Below are 17,399 nucleotides of genomic sequence, written 5' to 3' on the forward strand. Positions count from 1 at the left end.
TGTCTTAAGGATCACTATAAGGATGTTTTACATTTTCTAATACTATATTAATTTGGTGTGGAATAAACTTCATATCTTTTTATAATTTTTAAAGATTATACATTATATAAAACGATTGTTATATTTTACATTTTTTTTGAAAAAAATTATTTCTTTACATTATTTTTAATTTATCTTGAATATTTTCTAGTATATATATATATATATATATATATATATATATATATATATATATAACATACTTAGACTTTCATTCTTAAAACATTTATGTCTGTTTCTACCTAAGTAGATTAACTTTAATCTCAATTTAACTTAGTTTTTATTTTAATCTAATTTTTAGGACTAGACTAGAAAAAGATAGAAAGTAAGTTAAATCAAAATTAAAGTTAATCTGCATTGGTAGAAATGGACATTAAACGTGTTGTAAAAGCTTTGTACACATACTTTGTATCGAAAATTATGAGATTGTGATTTCGCCAAGAATAATCCTACTTTTTACGGAAACTGTGTCCATTTTTGTCGTACTGGTTGCCTTTCAGCATCGCTTATTCTTACAACAATTTCATTCGAGAAACATTATAAATTCGTCACAATTTGCTTTTGCGTTAGCCACATCTTTTTTTCTCGGAGTATATAACCGACGTAATTTCCTCGGTCACCGTAATGTCGTTATCCTCCGGGAGTCATATCTCCGGCTGTAATAAAACGCCTTTCCCCTTCTGTTTCTCTCTTTTCGTACCCGCTTTATGCCCTTACAGCCAACTTTATCTCATCTTATCTCCACACATTGCTTGACCTTTCCTCCTTGCATCTCACTGTTTTCGCTTGTTCACCTCGTATGTAGTTTCTCGTTGCTTCTTTCTCTTCTTATCTCTCTTCCGCGGATTCTCTCACGTTCGTTCCTCTTCTCATTCTCATTTCCCTTTTTCTTTATCCGTTTGACCACCGTCAAGCGTGAGCTAACTTGGTCGTGTCAAAATCGATCGCATGCTGCATGATATTGACTATACGTGTGCTGTCACACACGCAGGGCAGACAGGATTTAAATCTTCCCGACGCGGCTGTCGTTACAGAGCAATCGTTACGAATGATCTTTTTGCGGAAATTACGATAGACGCGGTTTTGTCCACGGCGCGTGGAATGCGAGGAGAGAGAAGAGACCGCGTGCCAGTATCCGACGAGAGAATGCGAATGGTTGTGGTTCTTTCATTTTTTTTGTTCCTACATCACGGCTCACACGATTTCTACGAACCGCGGCGCGTGTGCATGACTGTCACGAAGGTTAACACAGTGATATGTATTACAGTGATATGATCGTACATCACGGGGGACCGGTCGGATCTGTCGGATCTTCGACTGTATAAGCGGGCAGTAGGTGAAGCTGGTCGAGGTCAGACGACGCGGGGGGATACATCCGATACGTTCATTCTCGCGTTAATAAATCTCGCGAAGCAGAATCTGTACGTTAACGTTGGTTGATCGGCGAAAAAGAAGGTGCAAATAAGGTACGGGAATACGGCACCACGATTTACTCTCGACATACGCCATATTCTCAAGACGGCCGGCCGTCCCAAGAATGTCATCGGGTAGAAGAACAGGAATAGACACGCAGTACACCTCGCGCAATGATACAAACAGCAATCGTTCCAAACTTATTATCGCCGGTAAGAAACTCATAAATGCTTATGACTCGCTTGTCGGTTTTTGCCGTGGCGTTCGTACGATCCAGTTAAAGCGACGTTTCGCCGGATTGACTCGGCAACCAGCTGGAGATGGACTCCGGCGCGGAGGAGTTGGAGGAGATTCGCCGTGTCCCCGGCCGCATCCTATACGAGACAGAGCGAGGGAGAAAGATGGGACAAATAAGAATGTGGGGGGAGAGAGAGACAGGACGGCAGACAGGTAGGGTAAGGAGGCGAGAGAACGGGAGTACAAAGAAGAGGTGGAGGAGCCTGGGGAGTCCCTTCAACGTCATTTGTAATACCGGATGGCCTAATGATGCGACTGGTCGTGACAGGACGGGAATAAGAGTGGAAGCGTGCGAGCGCGTTGGCGATTCACCCGTGGGTCTTTCCCTATAGCGTACCGAGGTATACGAAAGGGGGTATATGGAACTGGCAGAAGAGAAGTTGGTCATATACATCCACGTGTCTTGGTCATTCGATTGTTAAGGACGCGAGGAAAGCCTCGGGGACGTATTACGTATTCCCCCCGTCCTATGATGCGCGACGGCGATTTGCTTTGCCGTCGTTGTAGATCACGGCAAAGAGGCATCTATCTATCCATCGTGCGCGCACCACTACAACCACCGTAATATATTGTATACGCGAGCGTGACTTTTTTACGGTTAGCAGAGAAAAATACGTGCGCGCCCGTAGAAATTAATCTCCCACCGGCTGCCTCCGCGAGGAGCCACGATAATTTACTCGCGCGGAGGAGGCTATTGTGCTCATTGCCCATGTCTCGAATCTGACGACACGTGTGCGACTCGCAAAAAGCTGATAGTGGATGGGGTTCGACATGGAAGGGGTTCGACAGTCATTTAAGAGAGATTGCATGGTTTTTCGTCGATCGTATAATATGAAGTTACACGGTTTATCTCATCATCGCAAATGGGATTTCAGCAGATTCTTTGACGAGCGTGGAATAGAGTCCTAATTAAATGAATAAATAAATAGATTTATTTATCTCGTGATTAATTCCCCAAAAATACGTACAAGCAAATCGAATATAAAAAGAAAATTTACGATATTTATTATATAGAAAGATTGAAACTTATAGAAATAGAAGTGAAAAGATGTACGTATGATATAATATGTCTCATCTGCTGCTAGAAACTTGTTAGATTTCGAATAAGCATTGCAATGGTAAAAATAAATAAGAATTCACGCTATAATTTATTTAAAAAAGTAACGATGTAGGCCGTGGGATTAATACAAGATAATATAATAGAGTTAGTATCAATTTCACTCTTGATATTATAGAATTTCTTTATTCAATAATGGGTAGTCTAGTCTAAGAGCCCACGTTGCACGCGATGATTCCCCCGCGAATCGTGACGATCTTCGACGCAACGCGCTTTTCTTCCCCGCGTCACTATGGGCACGACCGACGCCGGTGCACTCCGGAGCACGGCGTAGCTAATGATGCAGAACGTGCAGCAGTGTTTTCTTGCGGCCAACTAAGTAGCGGGATTCAAAAAAATCGACAACCCGCCGTAAGTTACGTCTGCGTGGTCGTCGTCTCGACGTTAAGAAGTCCACGCAGACGCGCCATAAATTATAGGCTGAGAATAATTTAAACGAAACTCTCCGGGGTTTGTTAGTTTTATTTAACTCAACGGGTGTCGCAGAATTATCGGCTCGCCGATGCGCGCGCATTTATTATTTGCATCGCGCTGATTCATTATTCATCCCGGTAATATGGTATACGGCGGATATATGGCGGATTGAATGGCGGACGAAGCGGATTGAAGGTAGAAATTTGTGCGCCAACGAAGGCATTCAGACGTCGTTTCCTGCCGGGGAGTTGGCCGAAACAAAGTGAGTTATAGTAAACTAGTTTTCAGATTGTGAAGAAGGTAGCTTATCACTTTATCCATAATTCCCCGCTTTGATTCTGTTCAGCTACTATATAGCTGTTAGATGTGTGTATGCTATTAAAATTGATTATTGCCAAATTAATGATATTACTTTGATTACCTTGCATTTCAAATAGCGATATTTATCCACACTTCGAGTACATAGTATGTAATTCAGTACATTCCATTTATCATTCTTAAGAAAATATTTTTAAGAGCGCGACTTCAGAGTCTTCTTAAATATTTATATATATGTATATATATATATATATATATATATATATACATATATATATCACATTTAGATGTTTATAGAACGATTCGCTGTACTAGATTTTGTTACGGTGTGTTTACTTCTCTTCCGGTCGGTCAACTCTGTTGGCGTGATCATCGAGGACGAACGATTGAACTTTCTCAGACCGATACCGATCGTGACTCGAGCTTTTCTTTCTTCAATCCACAACGCGACGCATTAAAGCAATCGACAGAATTGGATCGACAATGAAACCGCACGTTGCTTGAGCGCTTTGGCTAGTTAGATTAATCAATGGTGTGCTTAGATTTATCTTGAACCATAATGGCAAGACGTGCCGATTAACGATGGTGTTCGTTGATCTTGTATACCTTTCGTGCACGCCATAAATGCGCGTTCATTACGGTAAATGATCCTTCACACGGCAGGTTTTTTTAAATCTCAAACATCTTTTTTTTTATTTGTTTTTTTACTTGTATTTTTAAGAGTAGACACGCAAAATGACCGTAGGTATAAAAGATTGCTATGAGTATGAGAAAGAAAATAATTGTGCACTTTTATAACACAAAAAGTACTCATTGCATACATATTTTTATGAGAGACATAGAAAATTTGCAAAATTTAAAAGAACCATGTATAAAAAATTTTTTGCATATAGCTTTTGATATTACTAAAAATGATATTATAGATATATTTAGCGCAGAATTGATATCTTCTCTAAAATTAAAGTTGAGACATTTATGGTTTATCAGAAAACGCTAAATTAAAAAAAAAAATTATTAACTTACGGAAACATGAAACAAATTATTATTATCATTACTAATACGTTTTAAAGATACGTTTTGGCAATTAATATCATCATCATCATCATCAGCCTGTCATTCTCGTCCACTGTTGAACATAGGTCTCCTCAAGGTGTTTCCATTTTTGTCTATTTTGAGCAGTTTCGATCCAGTTTGTCGAGATTCTTTTAAGATCATCTGTCCATCGAGATGGTGGCAATTAATATACGAAACGATAAATTAAAAATAACAAATTTTAGTTTTAACAATTATATTAACAAGCATTATGATTTGTATTGTGATCCTAATTAGAACAAAAAATTTGCTTTGTTTTTTATGATAAAGATCATTGTGCTGATTTTTATATAACCGCGTTTTACTTTATTTACCATATTTCAAACGCTCTTGTTATTAGCAGGTAAATATAATAGATCGTTTTCGATCTTGTTATCGATTTTATTGGATGAAGAGAAGAAAACATGCAGAAAATAAGAGAATGCAACATCCGCGATTTCCATGGGGCGACGGCTTGAGTAGGCGTTACCGTCCACGAGGAATCGAGAAATCGCGTGGGCCTTTCCGGCGCGGCGTATACGAGCCGGGTTCCAGCGCTAATTAAGTAGTTGAGGATCGGAATAGAATACCCGCAATTATCCAGGATTATATCTCGATAATCCAGCGGGCGCTTCCTGTTTCGTCGCCGGGACGCGCAAAACGGTCGGCTCGTACGTGACACGACTTGCACCTCGCGAATTACGAGCGACGCTCTGAGACGCCACTTTCTTCGTGCCGTTATTCTTCCTCGCCATGGGGCTTCCAATCGGCGGATTTATGCATCAGTAATTACTTTCCTATCCGGCGAGCTAATAGGTATAGGCAAAGCCGATCGTTTCCTAGTTGAAAGACCTTGAAGACGGCAGCGACCACTCAGCACCGATCTTCATACGTTGTTGGTTCAGTTCTGCGTTGGTAGCAATTGTCAGACCGCCCATCGCGAGCGTCTATCCGCATCGTCTCCGATAAAGTGGCCGGTGTACCCGATAATCCTCGCTGCGATTAATCGACGGAGATACATGCCGATTTTTTTTCCGAAAGAAAGCACAACGTTCTCGGCTACTTTGATGAGTTTGGGATTTCATCGGCATTACGAACATTTTTACGATCGGAATAGTATAAGTATAATAAGTAAAATTATGCCTGGTGAGAAAGCAATTCTCCGTTTAATAACATCAAGCGGTTATTTCATCTTTTAAAAGATGTAAGATACTGGCTGAGAGATTTAATTTAATATATATTGAATTTGACTTTATAATAGTTAGGAGATAGGTTGACTATTGGATTTGTTTGAAATATATAAACTTTCCGAATTTCAAGTTCAAATGTTTCTTATATTTTGAACTTTTCGAACAACTCATCAATTATTCGATTTTTTGCCTCAGAGTTGTAGTTTAATTTCATATATAGTACATTTATATTTAATTATATTTATTATAATATTTTATTTTAATCCTTGTTTCTATTTATACACATTTAAAAAAAAGTAATATATCGATAAAATTTTCATTTTGTTAATTAATATACAGAGATATTATATATTAACGTAATATATTCTTGCAATATGTTCGTAAACAAATATTACTTATACATTCGCAATTTATTCAGCTGAGAAATGAATTCTTCAATGTGATAAAAATTAATGAAACATGGAAACGCATTCATCTTAAGTGGCACATACCGTGCAAGATGTTGCAATGTACAGATGTGAGTTCTTTCTTCCAGGTCTCGCGGTAAGCTCTGTTTACCGATCGCTGACTTGCCAATAACATCGCCATTTGTATAGGCATAGGAGATGAGGCCTACACGGGATTCTTACGCGTCAGACTTTGAGACGCGATCCGCGATAGTCCCGGTTGCAATCGCCGCCTCCGAGGGCGCATCTTTTCAGAATAGAACGTGCCCCTTTTCGTTCGCGAGTATTTCGCGATTGCATTTCCGGCGTTCTTTTTTGAGCGTTCGAAACAATCTTTATATATTTCTGCTCTTCTCGAGGTTACCAATTCTCGAAGCTGCCAATAATGCGTCTCGATAAAGCGGTATCTGAAATTTCACGCGATCGAGATCGCAATAAGACCCCTTTAGATCCTCGGTATAATATACGATACCTTCCGATTTATATCTTTACTTCAGTAATAGGCTCTTCAATTTTTTCCGGCTGGTTAATATCTCGTTTGTTGCCGTTACGCGTCTGTCTCACTTATTCGAAATTCGTTTTGTGAAAATAGCTTTGTGCAGATTGCTACATGAAACTTGATTTTTTTAATTTCTGATCGGCATTTATTAACGCTCCCAATAACTATATATAAATTGTTTTTTTTCTAACTTTCTGGTTTATAATCAAGAGTATATTACAAAAAAAACCAAAGAATAGATTGCGAAATGTAAGATTAATACTACAATCATCATCAGAAGCGATTTTTAATATAATAAGATAAAAAAAATAACCAGAGACTTTGTCAATTTTTTCTATTTGGAATTATATTAACGTTATCTTTAATGAAAAATATATTGATTAATCTTTTGCATATGTGCAAAGAGACTTTTCGATGCTCCGTGTCTCTTTTATGAAGTTTGAATTAAAAACGCGCGGCTTTGCACAAAGGGCCTTTTCTGCATGTACTTTCTCGATTGTCCGCTAAAACAAAGAGGATAAAAAAGGGTTCAAATATTAGTAAAGAAGAATTTTAAAAATATTTTTTGGAATTTCTTAAGCAATCATTATTCATGTATTTCAAGAAATACTCAAATGCTACGAAAAATTGCGCATTTAAGGGTTAATTTATAAGTCATACTATAAGTGTCGCATTTACGTAGATAATTTTCGTGCTACACAGCAGTCGCACAAATGGTCTCATTTTACAAGCATATTTATTAGTTTTCAGTTTATAGCCTGCTATAAGATACGTAAATGAATATTTGAAGACACAGCTATTAATTATACATTTGCAATTTTATTTCTCGATAAAAAGATTATTCTCGACGCGGTTTCTTGCGCGTTCGCAAATCTGACAAACGACATGAGTTGCGTTTCTAATATTTTTAGGAAATGTTTTATATGCCAGCCGACGTCGTTACGAGGCAATAACTTTCGAAGAATTCGCGCTCTTTTCTCACAGTTCTGATTCTCGCTACCGCGAACATTACGAGGACGGAGGTGGAAACCCATAAGAAAGGTACAACGGGAAACGATTTCTCGATTCTCCGCCGAGTCACGACCTCTCTCTATGGACGCCTCCTCATCGGTCTTGTGCTGTTTGCGTTCGGTTTATGCTTGCGGAAACTTCTCCCCCTACGCTTCGGGGAGAGAAGTACGTAATAACTCCCCCTAAAAGTTTCTTTCCGTTTACAAGCGCCGGGCATGTTAGCGGTAGCTTTCGTTATTCGGCTCGTATTCGGCATGGATGAGCGTATATTGTAGCTCTATCTTTTCAATCTTCTTGATTACACGCACGAGAATGAAGTAACGAATAAAAAGATGCCTTTAATAACAGAAATCGATGCAAGCTTGCTTCCGCGTTTATCGCTCTCGCCTTCCTCCCCGTCCTGGATGTCGACGAGTCGTGCCTCCGAGATGGAATAGGACGCGAGGTAATTAAATGGACTGGCCAGTCGCGAGGGTCCATCGTTCTTGTGCGCGCGTATTCCATTAACCGAGAAGAGAGCTCGTAAGTCTTCCTGGCGGGCTTGTGAATCCCGCGGCGCGCATGCATATACGCGCGCTTTTGCTCGCGCGGTTAGCGCAAGGGTAAGGAATGGATGGGCACATACAACCCCGCGAGGGAGAATAGGCAAGAAATTTAAGAGACTTTTCTCTTCTTCCTTTTCTCTTTCTTTCTATCTTCTCTTTTTCTCTCTTTCTTTCTCTGCCGAGATCCCATGAAACGAGGCGTTAACGCGCGTGGGAGAGCGCATTGCCGCGAAAGAACAATGCTCGTTCAAGTGTTACCTGTGCGAAATATGGTGTTAAACATCACTGATCCGTGCGCTACCAAGCGACGAATAGATTCTTCTTTTAGACGCCATGTATCATCTGCGTTAGGTGTTTCTCTATTGAGATAAGCAGAAGGAAATACTTATGCTTGACGTATAGACAAATAATTTATCGTTAATCACGGTTCTCCTTGCTACACGCTGTTTCCCGATTGTATTTTTGATCTTTTACGAAATGACGTATTGTTTCTCGTTAACGCATTTCTCATTTGACGGAAGAAAGTGCTGAAAAGTACATTTTTATTTTCCAGCAAATACGTTACTTAAAATTGAATTTTTTCGCCAATATTATATTTTTATACTTGTGTTGTTTTTTTGCAAGAGAAATTTCAGTTATAACATTCAGTTCTAATTTAATTATACACGGATAGAACGGTTTTGCTGAAGCAAAAAATTATCTAAAAATTTAGCTAGATACAGATCTGAAAATAATTTCGTTGGACCGTCAAAATAACAGTGTAGAACACTCAAACTGATGTTAAAATGTCAAAAATTTTTAAACCATTATCATCATACTTCAGTGACCTACTATAATTATTTTGATGGTGCAACAAAATTATTTTCAGATTTGTATCTAGCTAAATTTTTAGGTACTTTAGCAAAACCGTTTTTTTCGTGTAGCGTATTTTTTAGCGAGTAATTAACGGCACTTCGAAGAAATCAATTAGCAACTGTTCTCATCTATTTTGTCATGCCGAAACACTATGGCATCATGCACAAACACAATGAGATTATATTACTTTGTAAGTACCAGGTAGCTGTTAAATGCTGAAAACTTACAATAATGAACATTCTACTTAATCATACGCTGCATCTCAATGATCTTTAATGTTTTAACTTTGTTATCGTCTTAGCACTTATTTCGTGATAAAAGAAAACAAAATGTATAGCAAGTACACAGTAAACAGAGAAACGAGAAAGAAGTCGTTACAACTGAGACAGCTGTGCACAATTTCTCGCCTGTTCATATTGCCGTGAAATCGACTTTTGCGTAGGAAACGTGATTAAACTTGTTTAAACTCGTTATACAAGCGTGACGAGAAGGCTCGGCACAAAAAGACGCATCCGGTTTTGGTACAGCCGGTTGGCACACGAGGCGAATCGATCGAGAGCATTTCATCTGGCATTACTGAAACGATCTAAGATACCGCGCGATAAAGACTCGCCGCCACGTACTCGATTCGCGAATTGCAATTCACGGTCGCCCTCGTTTCTTCGACCGATCTCTTGGCGCAACGGTATCGGCCATCTCTCTCCCTCTCTCTCTCTCTCTCTCTCTCTTTTTCTTAATACATCGCAACCCCTTAGATTTGCCGTTACTCGCAACGAGCCTCTTATCCAGATGTGTGGAATCGCGCGGTGCGGTCGCGGGTGCGCGACGGTAATGGCGATCGTGCAAAACCGTGAATGGGAAATCGTGACGCTCCCCGAGCTCCGGGCGATTTTGTTGCGGCCGTTAATTCTCCGGTAGGCGCGGACGCTTAATAGATATTCCCGTCGGGGCCATGAAGATTATTCGTTGTACTCTATTTTTCCTGGCATTTATGCAACGGGTTCTTGTCCGCGCCGCAACAAAAGTCCCTCTCGCCCTATATACTGGCGCGAGGTAGAAGCAACTTGGGTCGTTAGTATTTCCGCGAGGAGAGATCGCGCCGCGGTTGCACGGAAACTATAGTCGGTGCAACGAAGGAAGAAGTACTCTTTGTGTATAATCGTTGCGCTTTGGCAACGAAGAAAAAAAGTATATCCCGTTCCGTCCAGCGCCGGCCGCTACAAAGACCGACGCGAAAAAGGGAGAGTGTTGGAAGGACCGCGACGAAAGAAGCGTAGAAATCGAAACCGAGCGAGGCAAAACCGCTGCGGCCAAGCAGTTACAGGTTGCAGCGGCGTCTACCGCGTCTCGGGGCAAGGGAGAAAGAGAAAGATAGAGAGCGAGCGAGGGGAGATAGAGCGGGAGAAGAGGGTCTCGATTCGCGCACGCGGTGGCTTTAATACACGTAAAACGCGTGGAGTGTGCGCTGATGGCGAACGCGGCGCTACTCCAGAAGTAACAAAACCGCTAAATTATCGGCTTGTCCCGCTCTCAGGCAAGTCAGCTTGACTGCAACCGCGTGAGCGGGCGAGGTCTAGATAGGCCTCGTCACAGTATTCGAAGGGGAATATGAGTGAAGCCGATGTACATACCTAAAGGATTCAAGCGTGATAGACGTGAGTCATAATACGCGCGGTCGCCTACCCGTTGATCAAACTATTTTTTCCTCCATCTCGACTGACTCGTTCTTCGATGACGAAGGTGTAGCGGCGATATATACCTGCGTATAGGTACGTAGTAATTATGTGCGTTGTGCGACGTCTCTCAAAGCCAGAATTCAGAATTCCCATGCGCCCCGATCTTTTATATATATTCCTTCTCCCGTCGTAGAATACTTGGAATCAAATGAAAATTTCTATCTCGTCGCAAAGGTATACTATACGTATAACGTTCATATTCATCATAAGGTTTAGCTGTAGCTGAAATTTAGATTCCACATTCATATATTTACTTAGTACCGTGGATTTTGTAAATGAAAGATCGTCTCGTCTCGGAATGTTGAATGTGCGATATCACGATTGCGATAGTAGAGAAAGACGCAAGTAAGTGCGCTAAGTCTCTATGACGCCTATAGAGAATCGTGACGTTCCTCACGCGATCTTTGCCGCAGTCACGACTTATTCCTACGGTCTCATCGAAACGTGACTCTTAATCGAGGTGACGAGAGATTCTAGATCTTGGAGTAACGGAAATCTTGCATATATACAATATTATATTAGTCTCTCCTATTTTCTGTCGTTATTTTGTCTGATCTCAATTTATTATTTCAAGAAAATGTATCAATAATCCAATATTTTAAAAGGATTCTGAATCTTAACAACTGATAAAAAGTTGAGCCAAAAAATTTACTTTAAAATGATATATTAAAAGTGGAAATTACCAAACTTGTGTGCTCAAAAATTAAATATCTATTTCCTAATTTTAACAGCGATATATAAAGAATATTGTTATTGCTGTCATTAATTATTACGCAAAAATTAGGATTTGTTTCTTTATTTTTTGCCTGTGAAAGGATTTCGAGACGCGCATGTCTCAAGGTCCTCGGGAACGAATGTAATCGCAGAAACGTAGGCAGTAGATTTGCATATTTCACGGATTGAGGGAGCGCGATGGGGGCAAGGTGAGGCGCGTTAATAATCACGGAGATCCATCTTCGAGGAGTAATTTCGCGCCTCGACGTGTATTGAAGGGCAACGACTGACGGGGTACATTGCGATGCTCGATTAATTGGAGGATAACCTTCCTCGGCGGTCAGTGTCATCTGCACACAACGAGATCGTTCTGTACGTGTGCACTCTCTTGGGCGCCTTTCGACGTGCCACACCGACGACGACGACGACGACGACGACGACGGAGAAGAGAAAGAGAAGGATGGAAAAGGGAGACGCGGAAAGGCCGACGAGCGAAAAGCGAGAAAAACGTGAAACGCGATGGCCAGGCTAGAGAATGAGAGAGGGACGAAACGAGCCCGATTAAAGTATAGAGTTCACGTACGCTCGGAGCATCGGGATGTCGGGACGTCACCCGTGGAAACGTTTATACGACCTCCTCTCGCCGGACTAATAATATACGCAAGTTCGCTCGCGAGGTTTATAGTCGGTATCACGATCAACGAATGGTCCCTCGTTTGACTTCAGCGCTCGTCGCCAAGCCAAGTCCGCGGCAGTACGATAGACAATGAACCGCGGGCAATGATTATTTCTACTATTGTGTCGCTCGCAATGGAGCGTGGAAAACGAGCGCCTTGAGATGCATCGCCGAAAATGACTCTGCAGATGTACGCTCTTCCCAGAAACGTACGTACGTAATAAAGTAAAGGATAGCTGCGCGGTGAGTTAACTTGTTAGTCGCCGTGACGGAAGGTATAACGACTCTTTTGAAAATCATACGTCTCCTTCCTAATTCGCCTATATTATATTATATGACGTCGGGGAATTAAATCTTAGTTAATTTAATGACTTGATAAACGAATACACGAATAACGTTAGGGTGTTAAACAAAATAGACGAACGCTAGAAAAATAAAATAAAACAAGATCTGTAATATTCATAACAGAACCACTTTTTATGAAAAAAGTTTTTAAATAAGTTATTTTAATAATTGTTATGTAAATAACTTTTATATTTCATGATATTAATATAATTAATATAAATATTAGAGAAAAAGTACGATATTACTTTTTTGAATTATTTGAAATGATTGAATAATGAATTTCTTTTAGACATTATAATACATTTATAAATGCAATATGTAATGTAATACGTTACGTGGAATACGCAAAAAATTTAGTGATTATATAGTGAACTGCATATGCTACATAGATAAATCTCGTCGATAATTGCAGCCTGAAAATATAAATCTTATTTGAGGATCGATACAAGTACATCCGCTTTCGAAAACAGTTCGTTTGATACAGACAGGTTCTCTTTCTCTGATAGAGGTAGATAATTATCCGTTTGGAGATATTCTTGCTTTGTCTCTTGACCCGGAAATATTCACGGGTGGCAACACATCCATTAGATTATCTACGTGCGCTTATAGCAACATTCGGCGCTAATTAAATGCAAGCCCTATAATCGGTGTTACAAGGCATGACGCGTTACGCGTGTGATACGCGACTTTGTTATCCAACTGCATCGTCAGCGTCCGACGCTCGTCGAGTCTGAGCCAGAAAATCGATGCCTCGAAGCGATGATCGTTTTTATATTCATTCTCAGCTATGCTGACCGATCTCTTCCCCTGCGCGGATCATAAGACTGATGTGTTCATATATCATCGTCATGAAACGCATGTTTCGAATCTTCCCAGGAAAATACATACTATGTAGTGAGATTAGAATTAATTCGGTAAAATTATATTTGCGTATATATTTTAAGTTTATCTAATTTCAAGAAAGATGCGTCAATTAGCAGAAATCGAATAAAGTTTTGTAGATTATTTTATTAAATACTAAGATTTATCTTTTCTAATTTTTAAATTGACTGATGTTGATATTCTTTATTTACACACACAGAGGGCTATTATTTTTATATTAGGTTAATAAAATTCACGATTAGGTCACATTTAGTGTTAAATGTGTGTGCCTATGTCGTCTAAATAATTTCAAAGTATTTTTGTTTTTAATGTAAAAGTTTGCGCTTTATTACGTACTCTCTCTTTATTGTCTACCACTTCTTCTATTAGATGACATTCTCTGGAGAATATATCGTGTCTTTCGCGTGCTTAGCTGTTAAGTCATTGAATGCCTTGCTATATTGATCGACGTGCGCGATTACAGCTAACTCACCACGATGATTTGCAAGTAATGCGAAGACAGAGGACGATAATTAAATTCATCAAAGAACTCTAAGCCATTCCGCTACAAGATGAACTATGGTGATCGTCAGATAAAACATCAATTCCAAAATAAACAATAAGAAAGTATTATTTTTTAGAGAATTGATTAAATAGAAAGTTTATGTTGCAAAATATTGCCGAGTTGCTTTTTTACTTACACAAGATAGTTCCTCTCGTCATTATCGTTAAAGAAAAACCGGCGCTAAGAAAAGCTGCTATTAGGTGTACATTAAAATGGCGCGATGTTCCACACGGATATTATCAAGAACCGACGTTCTTTTTAAACTGTCTATAAATTGCTAAGATAGCCGTTAATAACATTCATATATCTTAAATACTCTTGAAAATCACACTCGTGTCGCGGGGAATACAAATGAGCGGAGAGACCATTTAACGGACACCTGCGTACCGGTCGTGCTGGGTATTAAAGGGTTAACGGTGGTATTCCGAGTCTAGGATAGAACGTAAAAATTCGCGGCACATTTATGCAGCTCATTAAAGAGGCAGGAGAGGCTTGTTTTCGCTAGATGGAAGAGATACGCAACTGATGGTAGCCCGTTCGAATAATTTCCATAATTGATCAGACGCTCGTCGCGTGTTCTAACGGACGGCGAGAAAGTCGCGGAAAAAGTCGTGCATATGCATCGTAACGTAAATTCCGCCGATAATGAGATGGGTAAATATCGGTTGCCACGCACGTTTAACCGGAATGCCTTGGATCGGGCTCGGCCGTTTCACCAGACCGGGAGAGTTATTGAATCCGTCCGGTCGCGCTTAAATCGATGCATGGTGCGCAATCCGCTCGTTTCTTCTCGCGGGCTGTCCTATGGCCTTCGGCCGCCGCCACTCGGAACGAAGCGATGATCCGGCTCACGGCTATATATGCCGTACTTATACGCCATGCGCACGCGGGCGTTTCATTACTCAATTAACCGGCTCGCGCGTCCTACGCAGCGCGAAGGATGACGACGTGCGTGTCGTTCGGTCTGTATATAGGTAAATCGAGTGGCGGCGTATCGTGTACGATACTTCGTAAATACGGAAGACGTCGTCGTCCGCTCGATGATATGCGGATATTCCCCACCGGTAATCAGTGGAGTCGTGTCTTGCGAAACATATATGTCGCGACTTCGAGCGGGCTCCTCGAGGACTCGAGGCACTCGAGCGGCCGCCGCGCCGGCCGGATAGATGGTAATAAACAAGACGTCGCATTATTATTATCGTTATTATTTTTACTCTTATTTTGCAGCTGCCGCCGGCGATTTTAATTTAGCAGCCTTGAGATGTAAAGGACGCGCCAGCATCGTGACAATATTTGAAGCGACAACCGTCTCCTTTGATCAAGACGATGTCAGACGGAGCATCGTGAAAATATTTCTCGAGCGATAATGTTGCTGGCGTCTCTCGGTGATTCACATTCTTTTGCAGATTTTTTATTAGAGTGTCAAAATGTCACGAATGTGTTTTATGTTACTTCAACGTTTAGGTATATACAAAAGTGTTTAATTATTTTTCTTGGAATTTTTATATCTTTGTACTAGAGAGAGAGAGTTTTTTATCTCTGTACGTTTTCAATTTTAGTCGCGGATTACCTCCTCGATTCCTGAACGTTATAATTACGCGCACGTAAATTACAGGGGTGTAGCTAATAATTTTCCGCAGTAGCCGATGTAACTATAGGCGGGAATAATAATAAAGACCGTTAACCCTGCCATCGCTTGTCGCAGCGTCGTTAAGCAGAGGCTCGCTAGCGTCGTAGGAACTTTACGCGTCGCGGCGACGGTTCTCTCTTTATCCATATTGCCCGTTCCGTGACCGTGACAATTTACTCGTCGTTGTTTGTCGGGTGCTCCGCGCCCCATGACGAAAACGGGATCTCGACGAGGCTTAAGGTTTTACGATGGTGTTTCCGCTAATTTTAACGAGAAACAGTTAAATGTCCCGAGCGCTAGCGCGGACACGAATGTTAAGGAAGCACCGCTTCACGGTCTCAGGACACATACGCGCGAAAACTTGCTCTACAACGTTACTCGTTTATGTAGCTCATTGGTATGTTAGACCGACTATGTTTGCGCAAGTACCGCTCGCCGAACGTGAAATCGGTGACCTCGCCAGGTAAACCTTTAGAATTTTAATCCTCCTTTGCTAAATATTCCTTGATTTCCGTTATTCTTTATTATTACACACATCGTTTGTTCGCCAGTTCGCAAAAATCGCAGTTGAATTATTTATTTAACGTGTACTGATATACACAGAGTTGAATGAAGAACATTTCTTTTAAACGGTCAATTAATTTCTCAAGCATTTCGAATAATTTACGGCGCATGATGCCGTAACTTATAATGATATTTAAAGTGTTCTTGATAAATGAGTGAGCAAATACAAAAGATGAAAGGAAGGAGGTCGAGTGTCGAAGAGGTGGGCGAAGAAGTGGGCAGCTTATACGCTAGCCGACTGTCATAGGTGGTTACATCAATCTCGTCTGTCAAGGCAGCTGGCAATTGTACGGTACCGTGAAGCAAGAAGTACGATACACTCCAGCATTGTTCTCGAAGGCTCTTAGCGTAATCATCCGTATAGGCATGCTTGCGATTTTATAAGTTCGTTGACACGGGAAAAAATAGATGTTAAAGTAAACGTCGCATGCAAATCTTCTTACTATATAATTAAACCTTTTTACTTCTCTTTTAGTTGCGTTTTTGGTAGGGCATTTACATAAAACATTTTTTAATAGTTTGATTAATTATAAGTCGATGTATAATACGACTTCTTGGTGATAAAACCAATAGCATATCAATTTTTCTGTTTTAAATTTCTTTCTTTAAAATAATCGTAATCCATGTCAGATTAATTACTCAATACTCGAAATTTGTCTGGAACAAGAAGATACTAAAAAGGATAATGAGCTGGTACATGGTTAGATATTAAGGATTAATATTATAGAAGGAACAAAACTCATGGAAATAATTACACAACTCATGCATATATATATATATATATATATATATATATATAACAGTTTTTAAATTGTAAATAAGTAATTGATATGTTATTCATTATCGCAAATCGCAATGATTGCTACCCTTAGTTTGTTATGGCATTTTGAAGTATTTATAATATCTTAAATCAATTAATAGTAGACCCTCGAAATTCAAAAATAAGAGAAGGAATGATTGACATCACGCACTAAAATTTGCGGTCGACCCTGTGATAGTCCTTTCTTCTCTTATTTTTATAATATCTTATTTTGGACACAGATAACAAATAATACTTAAAAAATGTATTCCATTTACTTTCAAAATATAATGA

General features: G+C 40.1%; 1 protein-coding gene and 1 long non-coding RNA gene across 2 annotated transcripts in view; both read left to right on the plus strand.

The window, feature by feature from the left end:
• The window catches only part of Notum (palmitoleoyl-protein carboxylesterase notum), a 600,456-nt gene that overhangs the window by 139,917 nt on the left and 443,140 nt on the right, over positions 1-17,399 (plus strand). The gene's annotated exons all lie outside the window — the stretch shown is intronic.
• On the plus strand, positions 12,343-17,075 carry LOC143895529 (uncharacterized). The gene is made up of 3 exons (XR_013256353.1): positions 12,343-12,550; positions 15,340-15,576; positions 15,672-17,075. It is a non-coding gene; the product is annotated as an uncharacterized LOC143895529 (long non-coding RNA).

The sequence above is a fragment of the Temnothorax americanus genome, unplaced genomic scaffold (genome assembly GCF_048541705.1).
Source record: "Temnothorax americanus isolate GAGA-0224 unplaced genomic scaffold, ASM4854170v1 Scaffold16, whole genome shotgun sequence".
In the NCBI taxonomy this organism is placed as follows: Eukaryota; Metazoa; Arthropoda; class Insecta; order Hymenoptera; family Formicidae; genus Temnothorax; species Temnothorax americanus.